Source organism: Lolium perenne, chromosome 4 (assembly GCF_019359855.2).
Source record: "Lolium perenne isolate Kyuss_39 chromosome 4, Kyuss_2.0, whole genome shotgun sequence".
In the NCBI taxonomy this organism is placed as follows: domain Eukaryota; kingdom Viridiplantae; phylum Streptophyta; class Magnoliopsida; order Poales; family Poaceae; genus Lolium; species Lolium perenne.
Genome location: NC_067247.2, coordinates 344,695,496 through 344,708,591, shown reverse-complemented (window position 1 = coordinate 344,708,591; position 13,096 = coordinate 344,695,496).

The window sequence follows — 13,096 nt, the reverse complement described above, 5'->3', positions numbered from 1 at the left end:
GCCGAGGTAGTCGGTGGCGAGGTCGGCGGTGAAGCAGATCCGTCGGTGGCGAAGTCGGCGGTGAAGCAGATCCGTCGGTGGCGAGGTCGGCGGTGAAGGCATCCGTCGGTGACGAGGGCGGCGGGGAGCGGATCGGGTGGGTGGACAGCCAACACGATCAAGGCTACGCTGTGGAGGAGTATGCCGGCGGCGGCGATCTAGTACCGTAGAGAGTCGTAGCTTTGGCGTGTGAGAGTATTTTTGAGCTAATGGGGCGAATGGTTGGTGGGTGGGTGTGGGCCTGTGGGGAGGGTTCGGGATCTAGGCAAGATATTTCATTGTTACCGAATGAGCCCTCCATGGTCGGTGGGTTGTAGCTTCCAGACCAGGGTTAAAAGGGTAAAACTGGTCACGGGATTTTCGAATGGATGCGGCGGGATGATTTGGCGCGCGGCCGAAATTTTCAGTTTCAAGCTACGAGCAGAACGACAAAAATAATGTTCTTCCCCAGGGAGCTCTCATTTCTTCCTCTTCTCTTTCTCCCTCGAGTCTTTCCCACTCCCCCGGCTCCTCTCCCCCTTCTCTCCGGCGGCCTCGCCGGCGGAGACGAGGCCGACTTCTCTCTGTATATTGTACACCCTCCGAACTAAATTAATTGATTCAACTTTCCTTAGACGTGTAAGTATCTAGAGTAAAAACATGTGTGGATACATCCATATTTAGATAAGCAAAGTTGAGTCAGCTAATTTGGATCCGAGGGAGTTAGTGTTGTTGTAAGCTTAGATCCAGTGTTTCCCATGAGCATAATGTCTCAATGTAGTCTTGTATCTCGTCATCGGCTTCAGATCTGGCCTGTGGTGAATCTGGCGGATCTTGCCGGCCAAACCCCGATCTGGTGCCATCAATGTGATGGCGCTAACGGTGAGGCTTGCTTTGGTCAGTGCTTCAGATCTGGCCAATGGGGAAGTCAAGCTGCTAAAGTTCACAAGCTCGGGGCATACGACGGCGTCATCCGTCTTGCCCGTGCACATCTTGGCCTTTCAGCGGCCCTTCTCGCAGCCAATATGCCGTTGCCGAGGCCTTTCTTCTCCTTCGTCCTGGCGACTACAGCGACACCGTCCCAAGTGGTGCGTCCCGGCGACGGAGTTGCTGGAAAGGATGCGGAGCAGAGATCTGATGTGCGGTCGAGAAGGACTCGATTGATTTTCTTCTATATGTTTTGGGGTCCTTTTTGTAAAGTTGCAGGTTCTATTAGTTATTGTCTAGTACTTTTGGTCCTCTATGTAATTTTTTGGACTAGTTTCCATTGGCACTGATAAACTTGAATTTTGACAAGTTCACAGGCAAAAAAATTCCTTTGCACGTATGGCCTATCATGTATAAACATTCTTGAGATTTAAACTATATGTAATGTGCCATGCATTAACCCTAAACCATATATATGTAACTAACCCTAGCTGATCAAACCCTACTTAATTAAAACAAATAACCCTAAACTATACGCATGCACTTTATGCGCAAAGGCGCGGGTGCCTCTAATAATGTGTGTGCGCACTCGATCGATGATCCCTAAACCTTATACAACCCTGAAACCCTAATCCCTAATCCCTAAACCCTAAACACCCTGAACACTAAACCCTATACCCTAAACCCTAACCCTAACCCTAAACCCTAATTAAACCCTATATATAGGCCAACGACACTTAATTGTGCATCAAGCATGCCAGGGGTGCCTCGCGGTCCTCTAATTAAATTAAATGTGCCATGCATTAACCCTAAACCATATATATGTAACTAACCATAGCTAATCAACCCTACTTAATGAAAACACATAACCCTAAAGTATACTAGCTATAACCCGATCTAATAAAAACATGCTCTATATATAGCAGCTAGCTAGCAAACCTTAGATTAACACCAATTAATATATACATGGCCTATATCGATCATGTTGTATAACATATCCCTGAGATTCATTAATTAATTATATAATTATCGTGATAAATTAATTAACTCTAATTTTGACAAGTTCTCTCGAATGAAAACACATTTGATTAAGTTGCCTCATAATATATATATATAATTAGTGTGCATGCATGTCCTACCATGCATTCGTGCATATGTTTTAATGTATATTTGAACATATTCTTGGGGATTTCAATCTCTCTCTCTCGATCATCTATATATCGTTGGTGGCCAAAAAACACACACATATATGCATGCAATTTATGCGTAAAGGCGCGGGTGCCTCTAATAATGTGTGTGCGCACTCGATCGATGATCCCTAAACCTTAAACAACCCTAAAACCGTAAATATATAATCCCTAATCCCTAAACCTAAACACCCTAAACACTAAACCCTAAACCCGGCCTAGACCCTAACCCTAACCCTAACCCTAAACCCTAGCTAACCCTAAACCCTAATTAAACCCTATGTATAGGCCAACGACACTTAATTGTGCATCGAGCAGGCCAGGGGTGCCTCTCGCGGTCCTCTAATTAAATTAAATGTGCCATGCATTAACCCTAAACCATATATATGTAACTAATTAACCCTAGCTAATCAACCCTACTTAATTAAAACACATAACCCTAAACTATACTAGCTAGCTATAACCCGATCTAATAAAAACATGCTCTATATATTGCAGCTAGCTAGCAAACCGTAGATTAACACCAATTAAAATATACATGGCCTATATCGATCATGTTGTATAACATATCCCTGAGATTCATTAATTAATTATATAATTATCGTGATAAATTAATTAACTTGAATTTTGACAAGTTCTCTCGAATGAAAACACATTTGATTAAGTTGCCTCATAATATATATATAATTAGTGTGCATGCATGGCCTACAATGCATTCGTGCATATATTTAATTTATTGTATATTTGAACATATTCTTGGGGATTTCAATCTCTCTCTCGATCATCTATATATCGTTGGTGGCCCAAAAAACACACATATATACGCATGCATGCACTTTATGCGTAAAGGCGCGGGTGCCTCGATCTAATAATGTGTGTGCGCACTCGATGATCCCTAAAACCTTAAACAACCCTAAAACCCTAAATCCCTAATCCCTAAACCCTAAACCCTAAACACCCTAAACACTAAACCCTATACCCTAGACCCTAAACCCTAACCCTAACCCTAACCCTAACCCTCTGCCCTAGCTAACCCTAAACCCTAATTAAACCCTATGTATATATAGGCCAACGACACTTAATTGTGCATCGAGCAGCCCAGGGGTGCCTCGCGGTCCTCTAATTAAATTAATTAAATGCGCCATGCATTAACCCTAAACCATATATATATGTAACTAACCCTAGCTAATCAACCCTACTTAATTAAAACACATAACCCTAAACTATACTAGATATAACCCGATCTAATAAAAACATACTCTATATATAACAGCTAGCTAGCAAACCGTAGATTAACACCAATTAAAATATGCATGGCCTATATCGATCATGTTGTATAACATATCCCTGAGATTCATTAATTAATTATATAATTATCGTGATAAATTATTTAACTTGAATTTTGACAAGTTCTCTCGAATGAAAACACATTTGATTAAGTTGCCTCATAATATATATATAATTAGTGTGCATGCATGGCCTACAATGCATTCGTGCATATATTTTAATGTATATATGAACATATATATTCTTGGGGATTTCAATCTCGATCTCTCTCTCTCGATCATCTATATATCGTTGGTGGCCCAAAAAACACACATATATACGCATGCACTTTATGCGTAAAGGCGCGCGCGAGTGCCTCTAATAATGTGTGTGCGCACTCAATCGATGATCCCTAAATTAACCTTAAACAACCCCTAAATTAAACCTTAAATCCCTAATCCCTAATAGTCCCTAATCCCTAATCCCTAAACCCTAAACACCCTAAATGCTAAACCCTAAACCCTAAACCCTAAAACCCCAACCCTAACCCCTAACAACCCTAACCCTAACCCTAACCCTACCCCTAACCCTAACCCTAACCCTAAACCCTAGCTAACCCTAAACCCTAAACCCTAGACCCTAAACCCTAGACCCTAACCCTAACCCTAACCCTAACCCTAAACCCTAGCTAACCCTAAAACCCTAATTAAACCCTATGTATAGGCCAACGACACTTAATTGTGCATCGAGCAAAGTAGGGTGCCTCGCGGTCCTCTAATTAAATTAAATGTGCCATGCATTAACCCTAAACCATATATATGTAACTAACCCTAGCTAGCTAATCAACCCTACTTAATTAAAACACATAACCCTAAACTATACTAGCTAGCTATAACCCGATCTAATAAAAACATGCTCTATATGTAGCAGCTAGCTAGCAAACCGTAGATTAACACCAATTAAAATATACATGGCCTATATCGATCATGTTGTATAACATATCCCTGAGATTCATTAATTAATTATATAATTATCGTGATAAATTAATTAACTTGAATTTTGACAAGTTCTCTCGAATGAAAACACATGCATTTGATTAAGTTGCCTCATAATATATATATAATTACTGTGCATGCATGGCCTACAATGCATTCGTGCATATATTTTATTGTATATTTGAACATATTCTTGGGGATTTCAATCTCTCTCTCGATCATCTATATATCGTTGGTGGCCCAAAAAACACACATATATACGCATGCACTTTATACGTAAAGGCGCGGGTGCCTCGATCTAATAATGTGTGTGCGCACTCGATCGATGATCCCTAAAACCCTAAACAACCCTAAAACCCTAAAACCCTAATCCCTAAACCCTAAACCCTAAACACCCTAAACACTAAACCCTATACCCTATACCCTATACCCTAAACCCTAACCACTACTAGGAAAAGGCTTACCGCCGGCGTCCTAAAATGGCTTACCGCCGGCGCCTTCGCATTCGCCGGCGATCACCTCGCCGGTGGTAATGCCTCATCGCCGGCGCCTTCCAATTCGCCGGTGGTAAGTAGCCGTTACCGCCGGCGTTTTACCCAATTCGCCGGGGGTAAGCGTTTCCGCCGGCGCCTTCGCATCTCGCCGGGGCTTGGATGTTACCGCCGGCGCTTCCCGTTTCGCCAGCGATAACACTGACAGGAGCATCAGGTCCTCACCGCCGGCGCTTCCTATTTCGCCTGCGGTAATACTGACAGGACCATCAGGTCCTTACCGCCGGCGCCTTCCCATTTCGCCAGCAGTAATATGAACAGGAGCAAAAAAATAAAACTCGAATTAGACAATATATACACCAGAATTCATAGCATATACACAGAATATACAGGCAAGTACAAGAATGACAGCAAGATATACATCAGATGCAAGATAAACATCATTGGCAGTACACATCATTAGAAAGTCCCGAAATGTCCACAACATGCATGCATGCATCAATAACACAAGTGTCGACCATATGGTTCAACCATCACGACTCGAAGTAGCACAAGATACACAAATAGATATAAGTCCACTCGACGACCTAGCTAAACAACAATGACATAATAAACTAGAGAGACGATGGCGGCAAGCATCATCACGATGAAAGGGGTCCTCCACATCTCCCTCCTCTGTCCCGCTCGAAAGTTGGCGTATCGAGTTTCCGCCTCCTCCAAAGTGGTGTACCCCTTGTAGCTGTTGCCGCTGAAACGGTGGACCTGCCTCCTACAGTCTTCCCAGTCCTCGTAGACTCCAGGAACCCTGCCGTGGTAGACGACATAGTACGTCATCTATGCAAACACAGAAAAAAGAAATGAAAGTTGTTAGTACATTAGTAGAGAGAGATATAACATAGAGTAGTGCAAAGAAAAAGCATGGAAATTCCTTAAGTAATTTTATGACTAACATTTGCAAAGGACAAAAGTGTTTGAGTCAAGTTGGCTTCGGCGGGAAGGGACGGATGCCCTCGAGCGTGTTGAATGTTCTGTCGTCATATCCATCTTCTAATCGGCCTTCTATCTCGGCCTTAGAAAGTTCGGGACCATAGTGAAACAAGCCACCATTACCGCAGACATCCCTCCACAGTATTGTGCAAATGGTCCGCTGGATGGCACGGAACTCGGCTCTCACGTTTTCATCGGTGGTGTCCGCCATGTTCACGGACATCCGCTGAAGACTGGATGGCAACAAGAGATCGTTCTGAGACCTTACAATCGACCTCATCTGTAGGATGGCAAACCAGGCCTCCATCCCATTGTCATGCGCCGATTGCTTGAGGCAGGGGAACTTGGTTATGTGGTTGCACACATAGCAACCTTTCACTTTCTTCTCATGCCTGATTTTGTCGATGCCAACCTCGGCTATGAAGCCGCTGAGGGCTTTATCAAGTGTAGACTTAATGTCGGTGAAGTCCTTGTCCGGATCAAGCCCGGAGTCGAGGTAACTGACATCTGAATGATACGGGTAAAAGAGGAGGAGGGTGCAGTACTTGAATCTGCGCAAAATGGAAATAAACCATCATACTCGATCAACTATGAAGGAAATTCATGAAAGAATGTAATAGAGGGTACTCTAGTAACCAAATACTTACTCGCGGAAATATGGTATGACAAAGCATTTCTTATCCTTGTTTAACACCAAGAAATCCTTGATGTACTTCGCTAGAAACGCTTGTTCGTTCTGGACGACAGCTGGAGTCATGTAGAAGGGGTCCATGATAGCGATGTGCGCTGTGTTCTCCATGGCGATATCGTGCGCCATGCTGAGCGATAGGAGGCGGACCAAGTTTCGGTCGAGCTGTTGCATGTTCAAGAGCCTGAAGATGTCTTCATATCGAATGAACATCAAGTCCGCAGGGTATGTGGTGACAAAGCCAAAGCCAGTGGGCACCTTCGCCGTCAAAACCGGGTACGAGGGATTTCTATCTCGAAGAAGTAGGTCCTCCTTCATTAGAACAGTATCATGCAAGCTCCTCATATCCGGCGTCACCTGCTGGACAATGTGTGCCGGCAGCATAGGCTGGCCTATGTGATGCATCTTCCTCCACGGGGTCGGCAACTTGTCATTAACCACGTTCTTGCTTGCGGCAACATCTCCGGACTTCTTCCGCTTCCTGGCCTTCTTCTTACTGCAACTGGGAGTGGCGTTTTGTTTCATACCCTCCGTGGTCGCACCAAGGAGTGTCCTCGGGGTAAGCCCAACTCGGGGTGGAGCGGTGAAGGCGGTAGTGTCTTCCTGCTCGGGAGTTTCTTGTGAAAGGAACAACTTCTTCTTTAGCGTACGATCGACGGGTGGCTTGTAAGGAGAAACCCCGTCGCCCTCCATCTCAGCGATGAACGTATCGATTGGAGCTTGATCGATGTCCAACGCGTTTCCGTGCTGACTCTCGGGCTGACTGTCGGGCTGGCTATCGGGCCCAAAAGGACCACCAGCCGGTGGAGGACTCGGGGCAGCCGTCGCATCCTGAGGAGTGACCATGCCATAGCTTGCCTCCGAACCTGAGGCGGCGGTGTTCAGCCGAATTAGGGCTTTCGGCCATAGAAGGATGTGATTCTTGAGGTCCCCGAGAGTGAGCGGGGTTTCCGTTTCCGGGGGTTGATAAGGAGGATGGAGGTCTTGGCATCCCGGTAACGACCGGTTCACGCGAACCCGGCTCAAGCTATCATCCATCCTGACGCAGTGGAAAATCCGCTGTGTTGGCAGGATGACACTGCCGCTCGCTACAGCCTTCAACTTGTTGTCCACATTCAGTAGCAAGGTGCAAGGAGTCGCGTTCGCCTGTGAAAACATGTGTAGGTCAGAGAGGGGCGACGACAAAGTAACTAATTTGTAGAGCTTGAGAGACTAAATTAATTACCGTGAGGGCGTCGAGCTCGGCTCGCGTTGAAGGACCGAGGCCAGGCGTGCAGGTGACTGAGGGGCTAGTACTGGGGCCCCCCAGGTCCGGCGAATCCTCTCTAGCGCCGACATTGCCGGCGGGTGGAGTCACCAAGTTGGGTGTGCATTGAGCGTGTCTAGTTGGAGGCCGGTTGTCCGAGTTGCTGGCGCCTAGGCTGATAACCGGCATCGGTCCCTTACCGCCGGCGTCGAAGTAATTCTTCATCGACAGCACAAGATCAGGGATGATTTCATTGACCCTGTTGGCCAGCGCGTCATCGACCTTGCTAGCAACCTCGACACTGACGCGTTGCTGAACCTCGGCACTGACTCGTTGCTGAACCTTGGCACTGACGCGTTGCTCCATGGTTGCTTCCAAGTCGGCCACCTTTTTCAGAAGAGCCTCGTGCTCCCGGTCCTTCTGCGCCTGCCGCGACTCCCTAGTGCTTGCGGGCACGTCCAAGCCATAGTCGGCAAGCTTGCGACCTCCTCCGGCGCCGGGGACACGGTGGGGCTTGTCCAAAAGCGGCCGCGCCTTCACGGTGTTCAGACCCCTGATAAAAGGCGTGTCCCACGGGACTTTGCCGCCGACGTCCGGGGACGAGGAGCCAGCTGATTCGGCGGCTGCTTGTTCCGCCAACTGCCAGAAGTAACATGAACAATTTTAGAATGTAATGGACTTGGTGAGCAGTATCAAATTAATAAGCTGGTAAATTGCTTACCACTGCTTTCTCAAGTTCCATCACCTTCGCGTCGGCGACCAACTCAACTCCCACCACCACATCAGGTTTCGTGACACGTTTCCCACCCAATTCTCGATGGTATCGGGACCTGAGATATGCCCTGAAGAGTGGGTCTTTGTACTTGGCACGCCTGGTCCTCCTTGTCCCATACCGGCTGCTTGCCTTCGAAGCCACGGCAACCGAGATTGTGGTGACCGATGTTCTTTTCCGCCAGCTCCTTCCCCCAGGTCGATTGTCTTTTGGTGTACTCGAGCTCCTCGTTTTCCAAGAATTTATTATACTGCTCCAGCGTCATCCGCGGGAAGTGGCGCTGGATCTCTTCCCAAGTCTCATTGTCACCAAGCATCCCCCTCAGCATGGTTTTATAACCGCTGAGGTTCTTGGAGAACTTAGAGAGGGCTCGTCTGTTCACGATGTTATCCTTGGTATCCTCGTTCCTGTATTCCACAGGGAACTCATACCGTGCGTGCAGCCGCGCAAGGAGTTGGGCCTGCAGATGCTGCTTCTTCTTGGTTTGGAGTTTCGTCTCGTTGACGTCGACGACGTCCCGAAGGATTGCTCCCAGTTGGAGGCCGTACCCCTTCGCCACGTGCTTGGGCTCAGTAGGAATACCGGTCTTGGCGTCCACCGCGGTGATTATCTCGCGAGTGGTGCCGACCCTGTTTGGGCGCCGCTGCTTCCGTTTCCTCTTGGCCTCGGTAGTAGTATCCGAGCTACCCCCGGCAACGCCACTGTCGGTGGTCTCGTCGGCAGCGGCCCTCTCATCCTCACCATCGTTGTCCATCTCATCATCCCCCTCCTCCGAGGACTCGTCATCGCTGCCCCTTGGAAGGTCCTCCAGCTGATCCGAGACCATGAGCCTGTCGTGCTCATCCAACTTCCGCTGAGAAGACCCGTCGCCGTCTTCGTTGGGGTTCAGGAAGACGACATGCTAACAAAGGCAGATGTGACAGCATTAGGTAGCATGCAACAGTTCGTCCACCAAACTTGAGAAACTATCAAGGAGAGTATGAAAGCCAACCCTAACAGTATCAATGTCCAAGAATTAAGAAAATCACTTGCATTACAACACATACGACTAGCATCAGCAGGTAACAAAAAAACCATAGAGATGGACAGTACATCATCATGTTAAATCACAAAGAGGTACCTCACTCATGCATATAGTACTAATACTCACTGGACAATATAGAGGAAGGCCCTCACTGGACAAAAGTGCACTCTAGCTAAACGTGAGTATTTGTCTAATTTGACTGTTTGTCCTCTCTATTTTTCCTTTGCTACTGGACAGATAATTATTAGAACCAATCTAGTTGATAAAACATATATCATGCTTAATGTTCAGATAATATATATATCATGCATATCATATTCATTCGTGAAGATTAATATATCATGCTTAATGTTTGTAGATAGATCAAGGTACACGTGTCTAACAGAAAGTTTGTTTTTGATAATGAAGGCTCTACCCTGAATCTGCTTTCTACCGCTGCTAACTGAACACAAGCAACTCTACATGATTAACACTGGTTCATCAAATACTTGGACAATTTACAGTACTATCTTGGTTCATCAAATACTGTGCAAGCAGTAAAATATAAGACTTAACAATTTGTGGTTAACTTTGCTTTAAATTGCCAGTGTCACTACTAGTTGTAAATCCACCGCGAAAATTCGGCATGACCTTTGCTAAAAATGGTCATGCCAGAGTGCCAGAAATTCGCCGGAACGGAAGTTAATCAACATTCCGGCGAAACATTGGCACTCAATGTACCTGCAGAGACATATCTGGGCAACAAACTGCATGCAGAGATACAGAATTTTCAATACATCTGGGCCATTTCACAGCTCATTTCACAGCATATGCACTCAACTAATTACCTTGAGCTTCTGCAGGAGTGAGCGGTGAAGACGAGGTCGGAGAGGCGGGCAGCTTGTTCCTGCGGCGGTTCCTGCGGCGGTTGGCACCTGGTCGGCGGGCTGGAGAGGCGGGCGTGAGCTGCTGCGATGGGAGCTGCACATAATGCACATAATGCAATTACTAGACTTGTTGCACAGCCGAAGCACATAATGATTTTTCAGAGAGTAGATGCATACTTCAGTCGATAATCAAAAGTAAAGATTGAAACTTTGAAACACAACTGCTGCTAAGAATGTCTCTTGTTGTTGCTAAAAAACTCACGATAGATCTAGCAACAGTTGTATATGTACCATGTATAACAGAAACTCCAATATCACAATTCATCTGGTCTGTATCTGGTATAACCCAATAAAACACAGATCTAAACGACAGCATTACACACAATCGTTAGAGTCAAGAGCAGTGGAAAATAAAAGTCTACAATCAAGAACCAAGCACTGCTATCAAAGAATAGTGGCATATTATAAGATGTAGAGGATACAATGGCAAGAATCAAGCACTAGCCAACAAGATGGCTACATCTTCCATACTATAGGATTCTAATATCCCTCTCTCTGTGAACCTCGTTTGTGCCTGACAAGCATGAATATTCCATCTCGTCTTTCTACTCTTTCTTCCCCAGCGCCACACCCAATATTTATTATGGAGAGTAGCAAGTAGATAATCCAGGAACAAAATTACAGTAAATAATAATTAAAGCAGAAAACTAGTTCTTAGAAAGTTGAACAATTGAACAGAGCACCCAATATCATAATTAAATCATAATCCAGGTTGTATGCAAAAACTAGAGATATTCCTATGGAGATATTCCTTGACAGGCTAACTTGATACAATGAACATCAACACCCGGATAATTTTATTTTTCACAATGGAACCGTGTACAACATCTGTATCTATCTAATAATGAAAGATCGTTTGTTCCTTGCAGAAACTATGCTTCCAGGTCAAGATATATCTTCCTGAAGAAATCAGGCACCAACATCATGAGGTACTTAGGAAATAAAAACGGAATCTGAATCTCGCTTTGTATATTGCAGGAAAAAGGCTATGAGAGTAACAGTGACAGCTTGCATTGGCTGAATAATACATACCAAGAGAGTGAACCATGCTATATTTAGTCTGTCCAGCTTGTGAAATATGAATGGATAAGCAACATGCATCAGCTAGAACCAACAGAGTCGCAGCTACATACAGGTAAAGTTTCAAGGAAGATTCAAGAGTGTTCAAGCATCCCAGGTAGTAATTATAAATCAAGTTCATGATCAATTACGCATGTCCAGAGCCATGAAATTAGTACAATGTGAACTGGAGCACAACAGAAGAGGGGAAAACAGAAATTTTTGCCATCGTGGTTGGCGTCTCCCTGGAGCTCGAGAACGGAACGGGGGAGGATGAACCGACAGACCTACCCAGAACGAGCGCCACAGAGAGCAGGGGAGGAGGAACCGACAGACCTACCCGATTCGTGGAAGCAGGCGAGGCGGAGGCGGAGGCGCGCGGGAGGCCACGGCACAGACGCGTCGACGACCCGAGCGCGGCTAGGTTTCGCTGCTCGAGACGTGTCGGGGCGGGCAGGGAGCTAAAAGAGCGGAATCTCGCCGGCCGTCGTCGGAGGCGGAGTCGGAGGCGGCGGCGTGTGGTTGTGGGGTGGGAAGGAAGAGAAAGGGGATTTGGGGGAGGCGGCAACGGCGACGTGCGGTGGGGGATTTAGGGGAGGCGCGTGGCGACGGTGGATCGACGACGGCGCAGGGGATTTGGGGGAGGCGGCGACGGCGGCAGGTCGATTTGGGGGTAAACGCGCGGCCACCAAACGACTAAGTCGTGCACGCGTGACCCCCGGCGTTTTGCCGTAAACGCCGGCGGTAAGGTTTGAGCCACTAACAGGTGGGCCCACGTGCATTTACCACCGGCGAAATCGACCTATTCGCCGGGGATAACATGTACACCATTAATGCTGTAAATCAGGTTCATTATACAAAAACGATCCTCTACTGCAGTGGTTGCAGTCTGTTCTGCACAGCCGAAGCACCCAGGGTTCGAATCCCTGTGGGTGCAAAAATGGCACCCTTTTTTTCTTTTTTTAAGTTTTTTTTATTGTTTCTAGTTATTTAGATAAATTGTCCTTTGGCAACATCCGATAAAATAAATCAATGAAGGATAAATTGCAAGACATAAATTGATGATTTTAATTCTTGAATGACTTCAAAGTCCTTTCGAGGATATCCGATAAAAAACCGAGACATAAATTCAGGATACACTTGAGACGGACAAATGGTTGTTCGAGAGATAATTATTAGAAATACACAAATGACTTCAAAGTCCCTTCCGCTTGGTCCTTGTGACCCCACCGGTATCGTCGCGACTCCTTGTGTACGGAGGAACACTTGACCTAGGTAGCGTCGTCCTTCTTCTTCTTAGTGTGTAGGTTCTATCGTCTTCATCGGGTTCTTCCATCATTGGGTCTCCGACGAGGCCGTCGAAGTCTTGCTCGTCGGCCACTCCATCCATTCCGACGAGGGCCCTTTTTCCTCTCCTTACGACAACACGGCTGGGCCTTGACGGGTCGGCTTATGAAGAAGCATTGCTCGACGTGCTTAGCCAATACCCAAGGCTCATTTTGCGCGGTGG